At 39.9% G+C, this 6,000-nt stretch overlaps 1 protein-coding gene across 1 annotated transcript in view; it reads right to left on the minus strand.

Moving 5' to 3' along the window:
• Nucleotides 1-5,449, minus strand: part of mvb12ba (multivesicular body subunit 12Ba) — a 28,615-nt gene extending 23,166 nt beyond the window's left edge. The window contains exon 1 of the mRNA XM_085414738.1: nt 5,170-5,449. The gene's annotated coding sequence lies outside the window, so the exon portion shown is untranslated. The remainder of the gene's footprint in view (nt 1-5,169) is intronic.
• Between the last annotated feature and the right edge of the window lie 551 nt (nt 5,450-6,000).

Consider the following 6,000-nt stretch of genomic DNA (forward strand, 5'->3'; position numbering starts at 1 on the left):
CCCCCCCTTCCTTCCCTCCCCATCTCCAGCTGCCTCCCTCTTCCCGCTCCACCACAACCACCCACACATGCAGGACCTTGGAGTAGGGGTATGTCACCAGGGGGGTGTCCGTCCCCACGTTGAAGTGAAAATAAAATAAACAATAAAAGGTGAATCAAATGGACCATTACGGCAAGGCTGGGATGGTCAATTTGGTAAAGTAAACCCGTTGGGCATCTTTCTTTGCCTTTAGACAACAATTCTGATGGCAAAAGAGCCAAACGGGACAGGCAAAAAAAAAAAAAGAAAAAAAAAGAAGACCTTGTCTGTTACTGACAGGAGTGCGATGGCCCTGTAGTTGTTACAGCTGCTGAGGTCACCCTTCTTGGGGTGGTTACTCCTCTTTTTCCCCCAGAGCTTCTAGACGAGTGTATATAGCAACTCCACTGGTGCTTCCAAATCTGCTTTGGTATATCGCCAGGTTCAGCAGCCTTCCTGTTCTTCATTAGGGTGATGGACTTCCTGATCTCTTCTCTGGTTGGTCTGCTGCAGTTAATGGGGAGATATTCGTTGGCTGGATTGATGTCTGGTGGATTTGGTGGTGCAGGTCTCTTCAGGAGATCCTCAAAGTGTTCAGACCATCTTGTCATCTGCTGCACTAGTCCTGTGATGGCCTTTCCCTCCTTGTCCTTGTTCTGGCTTGCTGTGCTTCCCACACAATTTCTTGCTTGTGTCGTAGAGCTGCTTCATGTTATCATTGTATGCTGTCTGTTCAGTGTCAGCTTCTAAGTCCATCTATGTAGTTGTTCTTATCCATCCTAATTAGGGCTGCCACGATTAGTCGACTAGTCACGATTACGTCGACTATCAAAATCATCGACGACTAATTTAATAGTTGACGCGTCGTTTGAAGCTTTGTAAGATCCTGAAAGATGCAGGAATAAGTAGCAGGATTTAAGAGTGTAATAACGGACTGAAACAGAAGATGGCAGCACTGCATGTACAAGGATGCCAGCTGCCGTTAAACCCCGAAGAAGAAGAAGCTGTGTCCCACAATTCATAGCGCAGCCCTGCTCAGTTGTCAACAATGGCGGCAGCTAGTTAGTTTTAATATTACTCTTATTATTCTTTCTGGGTCACAAAATAAACGTTTAACATATTTTCAGGCAAGAATGTAGCTGTGTAAACCTCAAATATCTGCTCAGTTTGTCAAGACACCACATATTTTCAAAAGCGCTCCGACGTTTTCGGAGACGTCTGTTACCCACTAGCTCGATAGCTCACTAGAGCCCGTGAGAACACTGGACTCATGGCAAATCGTTTTCAAACCCACCGCCGTCTTTCGCTACTCAGGTTAAACATGATATATAAGTCACTTAGATAACTTAAAAATGTTATTGTTTGGCTTTTTTCAGTATTTCATTTGTTCCTGAGTAAATCAGTTTGGCTGAGGTTAAAGTTTTTACACAGCTGAGTAAACGTCAAACAGACAACTGATTATCAGAAGTGTGAGATGCTCAAGAATATACTCCAGTGTCCTGTTATATTTTAGATAGCAAGGAGTTTATTAAACTCCACCGAAACAATCTGCAAATTTCATTAAAATTTAATAAACTATCATCTTGTCTTTATTTTTAGTTAGCACATACCTTAAACACTTAAAGCTGTAAGCTAATGATAGTTATATAAGAGCATTTCTTTTTTTCAGATAAGTAGAGACTGTACTGGGGCTTAGATCATTTTAGTAATTGAGTATCTATTATTGCATCAAAAATCGAATAAGAAATACTTTTGTCTTATTAATGAGCAGTAATAAATATTCAAAAGACAAAAAACAGGTCTTTTAAAATGTTTAAATAGTTCACCTCCTCATAAGACCTTAAATATCTCCAAAATATTGTATATAACCAGATGCGTATCTTAATGATCTTAAAGTATGGTATCACTGTATTAGAGCACTAACTTACAAGAGCCAAGATATACCAAATTGAATCAAAAACTGTGACCCCAAAACTGTGCTATGAACAGAACCACAGATTTTGTAAACTGATCCATCCCCAGTAGATGTCAATAATAATAATTATAAATAGTAATTCAGTGTCTCTAAAGTTAGAAATATCCTGTCTCAGAGTGACGCTGAAAAACTAGTTCATGCATTTATTACTTCCAGGCTGGACTACTGCAATTCATTATTATCAGGACGTCCAAAAAACTTGCTGGAAAGCCTTCAGCTAATCCAAAATGCTGCAGCAAGAGTCCTGACAGGGACTAGAAAGAGAGAGCATATTTCTCTTGTTTTGGCTTCCCTTCATTGGCTTCCTGTTAAATCCAGAATTGAATTCAAAATCCTGCTCCTCACATACAAGGTCTTAAATAATCAGGCCCCATCTTATCTTAATGACCTTGTAGTACCATATCACCCTATTAGAGCACTTCGCTCTCGCACTGCAGGCCTACTTGTTGTTCCTAGAGTATTTAAAAGTAGAATGGGAGGGAGAGCCTTCAGTTTTCAGGCCCCTCTTCTGTGGAACCAGCTTCCAGTTTGGATTCGGGAGACAGACACTATCTCTACTTTTAAGATTAGGCTTAAAACTTTCCTTTTTGCTAAAGCATATAGTTAGGGCTGGACCAGGTGACCCTGAATCCTCTCTTAGTTATGCTGCAATAGACGTAGGCTGCCGGGGATTCCCATGATGCATTGGAGTTTTTCCTTTCTTGTCACCTTTATCACGCACTATGTGTTGATAGACCTCTCTGCATTGAATCATATCTGTTATTAACCTCTGTCTCTCTTCCACAGTAGGGCTGGGCCATATTATACCGTTCACGGTAATACCGGTATAATGTTAGGCAACGATAGGAAAATGAAATATCGCGATAGAATATGAGTAAAACGCGCATGCGCAGTGCCTTTGTTTTCATACGCACATGGCCGATTGTTGAGTGAAACAGATGAACCAGAATTGGTTTGTAAAAATGGTGCAACTTCAGTGATGTGGAACTGGTTTGGTGTTTGTCCGTCAGATACAGACAAAGCACATTTTTTTGCAGAACATGCAAGCGGCCGTCGTTATTGTCGTATTTGTCGGACTAAGATGCTCTTAAAGCTGGGAGTAATCTGGGTCCTAAACTCCGTCTTTTTCATGTCAAACAACACTGCAGCATCACTGCGAGTTAAAAACTGTCTAAATTCTTTCATCTTTAATAAAAACAATCAGCATTGCTGCTTTACCAGGTGTAACTATGAAGTTTAACTTCCAGGTATGCATGAAAACAAAATTTATTACATTTAACGGAGTTAGAAGTTAGCAGGAAGCTAGCGGAAGTTAGCTCGCTAGTTTCGCTAGTTACCTAAGCATGATATAGCATGTTCTGACTGAGAGATTTCTGAAAAAAAATCAAACGTACAGCTCTGCTATCACTTCCAACATAAATGAAGACAGGAAACTAAACAGCAGTGATGTTTGTAGGGTTACTGAAGTTGGGCTAGTTGGTATATAATGATGTGCTACGTGATCGCTAGCGACACAGCTATGTTAGCATAACATAAACAGTGAAGCTGGAGGACGAACACTAACACTTTTCCACTTATAAAAGTTAACGTAAAGGTTCCTCATGGTTAGAGACAAATGCAATCGCATGGCAGGATGCTGTAAACGGACCAAACTTCAGTCAGGAGAACAACTGAGATAATCCATCCACAATACGAGGTTAGTCATTAATATACTGCAACAACATGGGAATAGAGCAGCTGCCAGAGAATTCAACATTAATGAATCAATGGTACAGAAGTGGAGGAAGCAAGAAGAATGAGTTTAATAAAGTTTGATTTATCTGACTGCTTTGTTTCGCTTAATGTGCCTTATAATCCCGTGCACCTTATGGTCCGAAAAATACGTACTGCACACTGCAGTTTAATGTTGCAAAGCACCTCTTTTTAACTTCAGTGGATATTATACATGGTTATGCTCAGGATATGTCAGCCCATTTCTACTGGAAATGCCTTTTGGTTAAACTTTCAGCAAGCAATTTGCATTTGCACTGTTACATTTTTATAAAGCTTTAATGTACATAAAAACCAGCTTCTTGTTTAAGTGAAAATAAATGGAAGGTTGTCTTTTTGTGCTAGTAATGTTGTGGAGTTGTATTTTGTCTCGCATCAATTATATCGTCAGTTATATCGTTATCGCAAATTTTCAAATATATATCGTGATAAATATTTTTGGCCATATCGCCCTGCTCTATTCCACAGCATGTCTTTTATCCTGTCTTCCTTCTCTCACCCCAACCGGTTGCAGCAGATGGCCCCGCCCCTCCCTGAGCCTGGTTCTGCCAGAGGTTTCTTCCTGTTAAAGGGGAGTTTTTCCTTCCCACTGTCGCCAAAGTGCTTGCTCATAGGGGGTCATATGATTGTTGGGTTTTTCTCTGTATCTATGAAGCGCCTTGAGGCGACTTTTGTTGTGATTTGGCGCTATATAAATAAAATTGAATTGAACTGAACTGAACTGTGTCCAACCAAACAACCCTCAGGACAATGGCTCAGAGTTTTAATGGCCCATGTACATTTTTATTGGCTTGTGAGAAAAAACTTCTATTGCCATATTTTTTAAATCTTGATGCAACTTATTTTACATAAGTCACAAAATAATCTGGGGTATAAACAAACGGCTTACGTAATAAGGACATAAATTTGCTTTTTTTGGTCTCCAGTGAGCTCCTCTGCAAAGGACTGGATTTCTCTTCTACGTCCTAACACTCAAAATTCCAGTGGTGCAATGAGATAAAAAGATGTCACTCAAAAGTTCTCCTCATACAGGACAAGTTACGCATTGATTCGTAGGTTTAACACAAATTACTAACAACAGCCATAACTAAATTATTTATTGTGCGACAATAACTCGACTTCGTTTGTCAACTCTAACTGTGAAATAATAAATAAGCGATCAAGCTAACAAGCTAGTCGGGTAACATAGTGCATCTTCCACACGCCAGCTGCAACCGACCACAGACGTCAGCTATGGTTTTACTGGCCAGCCAACGGTCTGTTATCCCTTGGATCGTTTAAGCGCTTATATCACATACCTCAGTCAATTACACCACCAAAGGCAGCTTCACGTATCACATTCTTGAGAAGACACGGGATTTGCAATAAATTATAATGTTAGCAATCTAACTGGGTTAACCACTTACCGAAACAGGCTAACAGTTGGATGTGAGAGGTTCCCGAAATTTTTCCTCAGTGTTCTGTTTGGTTAGGTCGTTTCACAGCTTTGGAAAAGCTCGCATTGTTAGAAAATTGCCTTATTCATCAAACCAGTGCTAAACACAACCTATTCTGTGCATATCTGCACAACAGTTTTCCAGCTAGCGGTTTCAGGAAGATATCATTGTTCGAAAAGCGGAAAGAACTCGTTCGGATTCGGAGGAGTCGTCGCGGTCTTCTTCTTCTTCTTAATATTTATTGGTTGGCAAGTAGCGAAATTCTTCTTCTTCTTCCCCTGTTTTTTTGGCGGTTGGCAAATAACTTCTAGGTGCAATACCGCCACCTTTTAGATTGGAGTATAGCACAGAATCTATAGTACCGCCAAATACATTTCTTTTTAAAATTCCCGTCTCCTTCAAAAATGTAAAAATATCAGCAAAAACTATATGCCCTGAGTCTCTTTGAAAGTCTCTTTGTTTCTTTTTGTAGTTTATTAGATTTTGGGAACATTTTTTAAAATCTTTTGAAAGCCTTATTCTGTTGTTTAACTGGTAATGTACATTTTTGTGTCCACCATGCAACAAATCCCAAAAGGTTGATTCTTTTCATCTGGGCATAGTGTTTTCAAATCAGAAACCTTGGAATGTTATAGGTGACCGAGTTGATCATACAGACAATTGGTACACCCTACACCCAGTAAACCATATACAGACTTAGTGTAGATTCCCCTGGTATGAGATGTGGTATGAGATCCAGTCAATAGCAGTTTCTTGTTCTAACTGCTTGAGACAATCTATCACCTTCTTCCTGTAACCACT

This window comes from Rhamphochromis longiceps, linkage group LG7 (genome assembly GCF_057381845.1).
Source record: "Rhamphochromis longiceps isolate RC_006_pf linkage group LG7, R_longiceps_female_GT1.1, whole genome shotgun sequence".
Classification (NCBI taxonomy): domain Eukaryota; kingdom Metazoa; phylum Chordata; class Actinopteri; order Cichliformes; family Cichlidae; genus Rhamphochromis; species Rhamphochromis longiceps.